The sequence below is a fragment of the Phyllostomus discolor genome, chromosome 12, assembly GCF_004126475.2.
Source record: "Phyllostomus discolor isolate MPI-MPIP mPhyDis1 chromosome 12, mPhyDis1.pri.v3, whole genome shotgun sequence".
NCBI lineage: Eukaryota > Metazoa > Chordata > Mammalia > Chiroptera > Phyllostomidae > Phyllostomus > Phyllostomus discolor.
The window spans coordinates 11539731-11551105 of NC_040914.2; positions in this window are offsets into that span (position 1 = coordinate 11539731).

Here is an 11375-nt window from a genome sequence, read left to right on the forward strand (position 1 = left end):
GAAGAAAGGAAGGTCACGTATATCCCACACACAGTTCAACAGGTGGACTTTCAACCCTCATGACGGGGTTTGATGCTATACACTTGTAAACTCCAGCATCTTCCCTCTTGACTGGGTCTATGGTGAGTCTTCTGCCATTTGCGGTCAGCTCATGTCTGTTTGTGAATTTCAGATTCATGTCATTTAACAGCCACTGGATGGAGAGTCCATTTGTGTAGCAGGTCAAGACCACATCATCATCATTCTCTATGACCAAATAGCTGCTCAATCGGAGGACGGGCACTCTCAGAAGCTCTGTAAAGAAGCAGTGAATGTTACTCTTTGAGACTGTGCTTGAGACATGGAGCCATGCTGCTTCCTCAGAGATCTCCACCTCTCACAGTCCACAGAGAGCTTTGAATATATAACCATGGTATGCTTTTGACTTTTGCAGGAAGAAAATTGTCTAAGTTCAGAAGACAGTATATAAAGTGAAAGATGCACCTCCTCTCTGAGTCCATATAACCTCAGGGAGATTCTATACCTGTTCTCTCACTCTTCTCTGTAGTAGCAGCACACAAAACCCCTTCCCAGTGCATAAGGCTCATAACCTCATTATCAGGTACAATTTGTCTCTCATGAGTTTTATTGATCTGGCCCTTGAACTTTTTCTTTGACTTCACAAAACTTCAGGTCACACTCCTTGTGAAAACATTTATATACTTTGGGGAATGCAAGGTTAGCACCATAGACCATCTCTGGAGTCAAGGGAAGTTTACAGGAAGTGGAAAAATTATTAAGTTTTTGTTAAAAAAAATTATTAGGCATTAAGGATGGTCCAAGCCAGTGTTCATGACTTCCACCTTGAGGATTTCTATCTAAAAGGCTTCTCACTCTGAACAAGACTTTATTTCCTTGTCAACTGAGTCAATATCATGGTATAATTAATCTCTAGAGGAAAGTAGTTAAGGTTTTAACAAAAGACATTAACTTGAGGAATAGAAGAAAACTACTCATATAAAAAAGGACATACATAACAGCCCAGAGCTAACACAATATTCCCCAGACCCCCTGACTTCCTGGTTGACTAGAAGCCTGTCCTTGCAGCTGCACAGACTTCTGTCACCCAGCTGGGGTCTGTTTCCATGGGGCACCATTTCCCAGGACATCCTACAGACTGGGGTTAGAGAGAAACAACAAATAAAGTCCAGAAGCAAGTAAGCAGTAAGTTGACCACTCAGGCATGTGACCCAAGACGTGGGTCAGTTTTTCCCAGGTAGTGTGACTGAAATGAGCCATTGAGGCAATGAGTGATAGAGCAGGGTCCAAGAAATGATTTAGCAAAGAAAAAAAAACAGGACAGGCACAAGCTGATAATGGAAGCAGAATCATGTACTCTGCCCTTGACCATTAAAGTTTTTCTCTCTCCCCTGATAGCAGGTGAGGACTTGTGTAAATGGAAAATGAGTGACTTACAGCTAATGGGGAGCACTGACTTCCTCAAATTCTGGTGCTTGTTCAATTTGTGTTAGGTGGACATGAGACAGAAATGTGGGAAAACTTAAAATTATTCTGTTTGTAAAATGATGATTAATGGCCTAGGGCCTTAAACTAATTGCAAGAAAGACTATTTTCTTAGAAAAAGAAGAAAAGAATCTGAGATGATGATCTTAGTTCCTGGAAGCACAGAAAGCCTGTCCCTTATGGCCAGAATTAGAAGAACTCTGTGTCCAGATTCCAGATTCAGAAGTGATTTTGGATTATTTATTCATTTCATTCATTCCCCATTTATTTCTTCCTAATTCATCAACAGCAACTCAGTGTTTGTTAGTTATTGGTTCATGAGCTGGTTTCAGGGGTAGAGTGAGGAAAGAAAAGACAAAGTCCTTTCATTTATATATGCTGGGAGAGACTGCACCAAAATAGGAAGCAAATAAGTGATGTCAAATCCAGTGTAGAGAGGTGTGAACAGGCCCCCTGAGGGAGATGCATGGGTAATCTACCCAGTGAATCTGATTGTTACTGCAGATACTTTGGTTCTACAGTGAGAATAGACTATGTCTTCATTTTTTCACTCCACAGAGCAAAAAGTGCTCCAATGAGCTGAGGACATGTATTAAGAAATGTCTCTGAACCAGCTTTATTGTTTAGAATCCAACTATCTTCTTCTATATTCCCCAAGGTAGAGAAATTCAGCCTATGGTTACAGAGAGCCCAAAAGTGACTCTGATGTGTTGTTTTTTATTCTGTGTGATTCTGCTGCAGTTACTGTATCTATCTGTTCCTTAGTTTATTCTCATGGAAGAAGGCTGTCAGTGTGTTAACTGTAAAATACTGTCAGTGAGTGACCTAAATCCTGAAGTAGAAGATCTGCTCACACAAAGAATCTCTTATTGATTGACTCTGAGATCTCTTATTGGTCTGGACCGATCCCTGGTGAATGAGGACCTTCCAGGGGCATCTGTTATTCTCAGTTTCTTTCTGGAGATCCTTACATTTTACTGAACCTTCCTAAGCCCCCCAGGACAGTCTGCTATATCCACAGACATTGTCTGACTGTGCCTCCACACACAGACTCAGGTGATATCAAACTTCATTTTTACCAAGAAGTGACTCTTGGGCCTGAGCCAGGACTGGTGACTGCCTCAGGAACCTTGTGATTCAGGGGCCCATTAAACTGTTACACACTAAGCCCTTCGAGGACACCGAACCAAAAATGGCACAAGCTGCCTAGTGTCCCTGGAGTCACGAATCCTGGCACAGGGTTCTTGGGATGAGTTCTAAGCTGAGATCTGTATGAATATCAAGAGGCCAATCAGACCATGCTCTAACCTAGTATAGCAGGGTCAGCTTGTGGTCAAGGTCATAGGAACATGCTCAGGGTGCTGAACTGAGATGGGTTTCCCTTTGCTGAGTTACTCTCATCAGGCTGACCCTTCTGTGTGCAGTGACTGTCTGCAGGGCTTCAAGTTGGGAAGGGAACTGAGATCTTAAGAAATTTGTCTACACTCTGTGTATCCTGCATTAAATATCAAAACCAAACCTGAAACAAAATGCAGAGGGGAATGGAGATAGTGCCCAGATCTGTCAGTCCTGTGTGTGAAGTAGCAGTCACTGCACCAAACCCCCAGTCATCAGAAAATAATCACTCACCACATACATGAAGCAACCCAGATCCTATCTCTATTTTTGAACCTGGAAGCTCAACCGCTACACTGTACGGTCCTTCGTCCTCCTTGGTGGCGTACTTCAAAACCAAGGATCCATCATTGAATGCCTGAGCTCTTCCATTGTCATCAGGACCAGTTATAAGGGCAGTTGATGTCTTCACAGCATATGCAACTATAATATTGTCCAAGCCATCCCCCTTGAACCATATGATGCCTCTAGCATCAGGGGGCATATTGCGGATACGCAGAATCGCATGTTTCCCTTCAGGAACATAGGCTGATACAACACTGATTTTAGCTGTGATGGGCAGGCTCCAGAAGGTTAAGAGTGAAACTAGGAAATAAGAAAAAAATGCATCAATATTTGCATATTTGCATGTATGTACTGGGACAAAAAGATGAGGCCCTGAATCCTGAGTGGGTCTCTTTATCACTCAGTCTTGGTCTGCAGGTGAGTGTGTGTATCCTATGGTCAAGGTCAACTGCATGGCCCCCATTACATCAGCACATCTGAAGCTGTTATTTTTTCTGTTTCAAATACTATTCTCTAGGTGTTTGTCTTGGTTACCTCATCACTGTGCTTAGATCACTGCTGACACTCAAGGGCAGTTATAAAAGACACATTTGCTGACCAACTTCTCTAAAGAGTCACTGCCTTCACTTTCTGACCTGTCCTGCTCTGTTTTTTTTTTTTTCATGGCACTTCTGACCTCACATCTACACCTTTCCTTGTTCCTCTCTCCTCCATAGAACGTGGACTTTCTGAGAGCAGGTCTTGTCTAATCTTTTATCTCCAGTGACTGCAATAGCTTGAAAATTGATGGGGATGAATGAATGACTGCTGTACCTCCTGGGGTTTATTTGCCCATTTCTGGGTTTTGTGGTGATGACAATGTTTAGCACCCCAGGTTAAATTTTCCTGGTGTTTTCTGGCATAAATCATCATTATTATTACCAGTTTTCATAATTCAATACTCAGTGATGAATAACAGGAAATGAACAGTAATCCACATTTACCTGCCTTCCAGCACTTCCAGATTATATTTTCCTTTTGTTGAGCTCCCTTCCTGATAATACTCTGCTTCTTATCCTTCACCCTCAGGTCCAAACAGCAGCTTTCCCTCCTTTCTCAGAGCTCTGGTCTCTTCACCAGACTTCAGCCAGTCTCTGTGCCAGATCCTTAGTCTACCCCAAGGAATTGTCTCCTACTCACCAAGCAGCAGGAGCCTTTGCCAGTGGACAAGTCCTCTGTGGGTAGAGACTGACAGGGATCCCATGGTGTATGTTGTCTGCTCTGTGGTGTCCTTTTTGAGAGAAGCTGGAGGTTCTGTGATGCTCACAAGCACCTTTGTCCAAAATGGTGCAATCAGCTTTGTGTCCTACCTGAGCACTGAGCTTTATTCTGGGGTATTGTTACCAATCTTGTCATGTGGGCTAGGGGCAGGGCATATGCATATCACCATCCCACTCACTGCTCTAGTTTTTGCCACCCTTGGCCCTTCTAACCAGTACTGCCCTCCTATAATTTGGTTCCTTGGGAAGGCCTAAGGCCTCTCAACACCACACACACACACCAAAACACATACACACATGTTCTACAAGATGCACAAAAATGGATCAGGGCACACTTAAATTAAAGAACAACTTTTTCTTAAGGAAAATACAAGCGTGGGATTTGACAACCTGCCAAAGTAGAAAGTTGTGAATGAAATATTTTGTGAGTATTGTAAGCCCTGCTATGTGGCCCCTTGAGCTTGTCAGGGTTACTACATTGCCTCTTTCTGTTAACAGTCTCTGGAAGTAGCAAGTGGGACACAGCTGTCAAGAGGGAGGACCCCAGAAAAGCCTGCTGAAGCAGGGGATGAAAATCAGGCTATTTCCTCATCTTAGCCAAAGCCATGTTCCTGGCCTATTCCCTTGTGTCTCAGTGTTGTACCCTAGATGACATAAACAGACCTACAGGCAATGTCAGATGGTCAGATGCTATACAGTTTTTCTGACCAGTACATCGTGAGCCTAGTGAAAAGACAGGCATTGTCCCAAATATTATGAGTCCAGTGTCAGGATGATTGTCCCACCAGGAACATGTGCTGACCAATACAGAGCTTTCTGCTTTCAAGTATCTAAAAACAGGGCCTGGTGAAGGTTATCCTGAGGCTTTTGGAAAAGGGTACTGGCCTGGTGGGTCAATGCAAAAATATGTCCTGTGTGTCCATCATCACTACATTGAAATATTGCATATAAGTCATTCCTGTGTCCCTGTCTGCCCACATGGCCCAGGAACAGAACCATCTCCAGGTGAATACTCAGTTAGGACCCCTCTGTGTTCTTTTATTAGGAGGTAAGAGGTTTTTTCAGAACCCTCAGCACCTCTGAGGTAGAAGCAGCCACAAATTCTGGTTCCCTGCACCATTCAGCACAGGAAGCTTCCCTTGTTCCCCAGGACTTCATGAAGTGGAGACATGTCTTCAGAGACAATAGGCAGGTGTCCCACAGACCAAGTATTTGGGGAATGAAGTCTTCCCTCATGCCTACAAGGTCAGGGTGTATTTTTTCTTCCCCTGGCAGGAACTCTTCCAGGGGTTAAGAATCAAGTGTTTTTGTCTGGTCAGCTATCTGTGAGAACAGGAAAAACACAGGCCTGGGGTGGTGAAATATAACTCACAAGGTGGCACTGAGGAAGACTGTGACTTTGGAGGAATAACTTCAGTCCCACCCCTCACTATTAGGAAATTCCTTTCATTCCTCCTTAGTGTATGAGAAATAAAATCCTGACCCTAGGATGTTCCCAAGCAGGCACCATCCTCCTGTCATGCTGACATGGGTGCCTTTGTGTGTATAAGAACATAATTTGACTGCAAGTGTCATACAGAGTGACAGGCTTCCACTGGGCAGTTTCCCTTATTGATTTAACATGTGTTTATTGAATATCTGTCTTGTGTCAGGCTTCTGGCTTGGCCCTGGAAACTCCAAACAGAGTAAGACAAGTGTGGGCCCTGTGCTCATTGACTTTACCTTGTGACACAGACAGGCTGTCAGGTAAATCATGGCTCTAGGAACTTAATTAGAATCCAGTGAAGGTCCTCAAAAGAAACGTCTGGTTCCTCCAGTGGATGTAATTGAGTCTCAGCTGGTCTGGGGAACATGGAGAGCACTCTGAGAAAGTATCCACTGGGCCGAAACCTGTAGAGTTAATGGATATTTACTCCATAACAAACAGAGGGTGTTAAAAAAAATCTTTCTCAGAATATTGACCTTTGTAGGGGAGATGCATGGCTGGATAGAAGAGTAGACAGAGAGCATTGTGGGAGCTTGAAGAGTTAGAAAAACTGTGTAATGAGAGATGATGTTGAAGTTGGTCCCCTGCTGCACTATGGGTGCTGCTGAGGTAGAGTCAGCAGTGTTCCAGAAAGGCTCCATCTGCATAGTAATTCTGCTGCACCCTTTGGATAAGTAGAAGCATGGGCAAGAAAATGTCATGTTGCAGCTGGGTATCTTCTTTTTTTTTTTTTTTTAGTTTTGGATTTTGTATTCAGCTTATACTTTAGGCAGTATTTCATAGATCTGTATATAATTCTAATATAGTCATTGAATTATACTTGAAAATAATGAGCTTAAGGTATTGAAAGTATGCAATTTATGAAGGGTCTTCAGATGCATGCACCAGAGAAGTTGTGCAATGAAAATAAAGACCATGTCCCTCACTATTAAAGTCTTCTCATGCCCTCTTGTAATCTCCTTTTTCTTCACCTCTCCACCTCCTTTTTTTTTAGTGTTAAGGGAAACTCTCTTTAGTCTTTTTCATTATAAATTCATTGGCACTTTCTAAAATTTTCACAATTTTTATCATGAATTATGTAATTTGAGGCCACATTTAGCTATTTTTACATAGTTTTCTCTTTTTATTCTGTACTTATATCTCATTCCAGGGATGCATTTATATTGATTATCTATTCACCCTTCATGGACACTTGTGTTGTTTCCAGTATGGGGCTCTTACAAGCACACCTGCCATGAACTTGTGTGTAGAAAAGTCTTTAACACAAAGAATCAGCACTTGTAAAACCACTGAATAGCTATAGGAATAGAAGTTAGGGAGTTACACCTGGAAGTCTGGTCTCAAGGTCGCACTAGTCTCTGGTCTGAATAACCATGTTCAGAGGTTACAAAATGTGTGCTTCTTTACATAAAGCTGTGTTTGCCACAGTCCATCCATCAGTCACCACAGTATCAGAAACAATAGCCCCATCTTTCTTCCAGTTTCTAAATTATGAACCAGTGCACCTCAGAAACTGCATTTAATTCACATCTGGATTCCCAATCTCTAGGAGTAGGGGAAAGGTAGTGTTTAAATTTTGAATCTCTGTGATATAAGGAGAAACCCCCTACCCCCCCCAAAAAGAAGCATTGTATGCCAAGTGCTCACTGATAATACAGAGTCCACCTGCAGGCTGTGTGACTCTGGGTGAGTCACCCACCACGAGAAGGATCAGTACTCTCATGTGATGTAACAAACATATGTTTGGTCTTCTTTCTTGGATTTTAGAAAATAGCAGCTAACTCTTTGGGAATTATAAGGGATGAGGGTGATAAGAGAGTCTTTTGTTGTGATGACACCACTCCTGACCTGCCTCTGGATAGTTGTTGAGTGAGGGCAGGTCACCAGAAAGACCAAGCTCTGATCAGAAGCTTGGAGTTTTCAGCTGTCGACGTAAGGAATGTTTCAACCTGACAGGAATTTTTATGAGTGTACTTAAGCCAAACATGATGATAATTGTGGGAAGCAAATCCACAATGGACTGAGAGAATATTCTTGAACATAGCAGTGTCGCCCCTAATTTTATACAGTACAGGGAAAGCCAGAGGCCTAAGGGGTTACACAAAATCCATGGGTTGTCCATTAAGGAGTTAGAGGATGCAAAGTGCAGAAATGTCTGAGACTGGGTAAAAAGTAAAACAAATGGACACAACTGTGAGTCTGTTTGGTACAGGAAAGATAGCAGTTAAGAATAAATACAGTAACAATAGTAATGAGAGGGTATGTGGTTTTTCCTATGGTGCAGGGAGGGATCTGCAATAAGGAAAACTACACTGATATTTTAAAGGTATGTTATGTTAAAGGAAAAAAATAAAAATAAAATAAACACCTTATTTAAGGAAAAGATTGACTTTTGTCCAGAAAGAGATTGGCCTTTGACATGACTACTCACCATGACTCACTTTTGGTTAAAATTTTAATTTCAGACCATCCTCTGTGGTTACTTCAGGTCTCTGAGTTTGTAAGCCCCACCACACAGGCCTCTCCTGTGCTCATCAGGTTTATTATGTGGTCCCAATTTTGTCCACACTGCCCTCTTTGGCTATAAATCAACCTAAAAGTTGCATTGATAACCAATCCTTTGGTTAGATAATATTGTTTCCAGTACTAGGAAGGGATTCTTAGGAAGTCTTAGAGTTTGTCTTTCTGAACTATAAACCAAGGTGATGCAGCAAGACCTTCACCTTGGACGTAAGTCAAGGCTGAATGTTGTCAAAAGAAACAAGCAGGTAAATGGGAGCAGTCAGTTCCACAGGACTTTATTAGCAAAATACTATGGATCATTTTGAAACTAGAAGCTTTCATGATCTAAATTGTGCTGTCTTTGTTTCCCTGTATTTTGCATCCTGTATTATATTTACTCATAATTTGAGGGCACATTGTATGCCTATCCCATTTTACCCATTTGACCACGAGATGGGGTCATATTTATTATGCCCATCTATAATTAATTATTCATTATTAATCTTAGTTTTCTAGTTGTACACTAGGAATCTGTGACCTTAAAGTTTATTTGGGGAGCAGGCTGTAGGAACACCATGCTGTGAAGTACAATTACCATCTACAATTTCCACAGGTTAGGATAGTAAGAGTTTCATAAGTACATTTCCTCTGCTTCAGTAGCAGGCATGGAGGGTCGTGTTATATAGCCACTTCAGCTTCCATTTGAATAATATAGTTAGCAGTCCTATTGAGCTAGAGTATGAGGATATTCATATAATTAGGTTCTAGCATTTATTCATAAAATTATTTTCTCAGTATTTTTATTCAAGTAACCTTCAACACCTTCTTTGATCTTAGTTATTTTTTTTTTCACTCAGAAATAACCAACTTAGTAGGAGAAACTACTTTTTTTTTTAAAGGATTTTATAAATTCTGGCTGGCGTAGCTCAGTGGATTGAGCACGGGCTGGGAACCAAAGTGTCCCAGGTTCGATTCCCAGCCAGGGTACATTCCTGGGTTGCAGGCCAGAACCCCCAGCAACCGCACATTGATGTTTCTCTCTCTCTCTCTCTCTCTCTCTCTCTCTCAAAATAAATAAATAAAATCTTTAAAAAAAGGGATTTTATAAATTTATTTTTAAACAGAAGGGACAGGAGAGAAAAAGGGAAATATCAAAGTATGTTTGTCTCTCATAAAGCTCCCATGAACATTCAGTCACTGTCATTGCTTTATGGGTTTGGTAGGGACAGGTTTCGTTTGGGGCTCTTCAGTAAATCTGGGTATTTGGCAGTGTGTCTCATTGGCTCCTTGGGCTGAGAGGCCTTGGGAATTTGGATTCTGAGAATCCCAAGCAGCTGCCAAGTGATTTCACTTGGGAGTCTTGCCCCTTGCTCCTGGCTCTTCTTGTCCTTTATCACATTTGTTTGAATCATTGCACTTTTGGGTTCAGTTTAAAATCCTGGGTCATGACTTAGGTTGTCTGGTAAAGGTACTTTCTGGGTTACAGAACTCTGTCTGTTTCAGGTACCCTCTGTTTAGAGCTCCATCTGGTAGAATGGGGAGAAAGCTTCTGTTCCATGAAATGGTCATTTGGGGGTCAGTTACCTCTGAGCATATATATATATACCTATAGCATATGTTGTTTCATTGTAGAACCCTTCTGTTTGTGTCCTGTATAATCTAGACTCAGGGGAGTGCTGGTCACTGAATGGGTGTTTAAATTACTCTATTATTTTTTTTTAAGGTGTTGAGCTTTTAGCAGGGACTCAGGTTTTTTTTTTTTAAAGATTTTACTTATTTATTTTTAGGGAGGGAAGGGAGAGAGAGAGGGAGAGAGAGAGAGAGAGAGAGAGAGAGAGAGAGAGAGAAACATCAATGTGCGGTTGCTGGGGGTTCTGGCCTGCAACCCAGGAATGTACCCTGGCTGGGAATCGAACCTGGGACACTTTGGTTCCCAGTCCGTGCTCAATCCACTGAGCTACGCCAGCCAGGGCTAAATTACTCTATTATATTTTAACTAGAGTTGTTATGTCAAAAAAAAAAAAAAATCAGGGAACTGAGACAAAATGTCTTATCTAGAAGATTTTTTGAGTTTACATGATAAAGATGCATGCAGAGTTAAAAAAATAAGAAAATAAGTTAATGGCTCAGAGAAAAGGGAATTTGCATGTGAAAGGTAAAAACTCAGAGGAGAGGGGCCAAGAAGATCTAGATACTATGACAGGTGCAAGCTGGTGGGAGTTCCCTCAGCCTCAGGGGATCCATTCTGATGAGTGAAATGGAGAGAGTGCACCTGAACTGTAATCACAGCCTTCAATCTGTCAAGGAACCAAATTAGGTGGGGAAAAAGCCCCTACAGGACAATATCCTTTTCAGAGAGTTTCAGTGAGAGTAGGGCCAGAGAGCCAGCCTGCTGGATATTATTGGGCACATACTCAGTTTCTCTACTATGAATCTGTTTAACTGGGAAAGCTCAAACCCTTCTTATGGACATGATCCTGCTAAAATGAATGATTTGGTTGCATCAGCTTTTGCCACTTATTATCTCAATTGGGCAGACATACAAACCCTATAGAATTCTTTGCTTCAGTAAGAGGGATGAACAGAGGCTGGTGTTGGATAAAACAAATGAAGAGGCTCAGTGGTTACATACACCAAGAATATCCAAATGGGGCTCTGGGCCTTCCCAGGGCAATACATGTAACTGAGCCCAACTGGGACCTGAATGGGGATGGCCTTCCTCTCTTAGAGCATTATAAGAGATGCCACCCTGAGGGAATAGGGAAAGAAGACCCTGAGCAGAAAAGTCTGAGTATGGTGCAGGTGGTGAAACAAAAGTCCGCAGGGGACCTCTTCCAACACCAGGAAACAGTTAAGGAGATTCCTGCGGATGGCAAGTGACTGCTGCATTTGGATTCCAAACTTTAGGCTTATTGCTAAACCACTGTATGAGGCTCTGAAAAGAC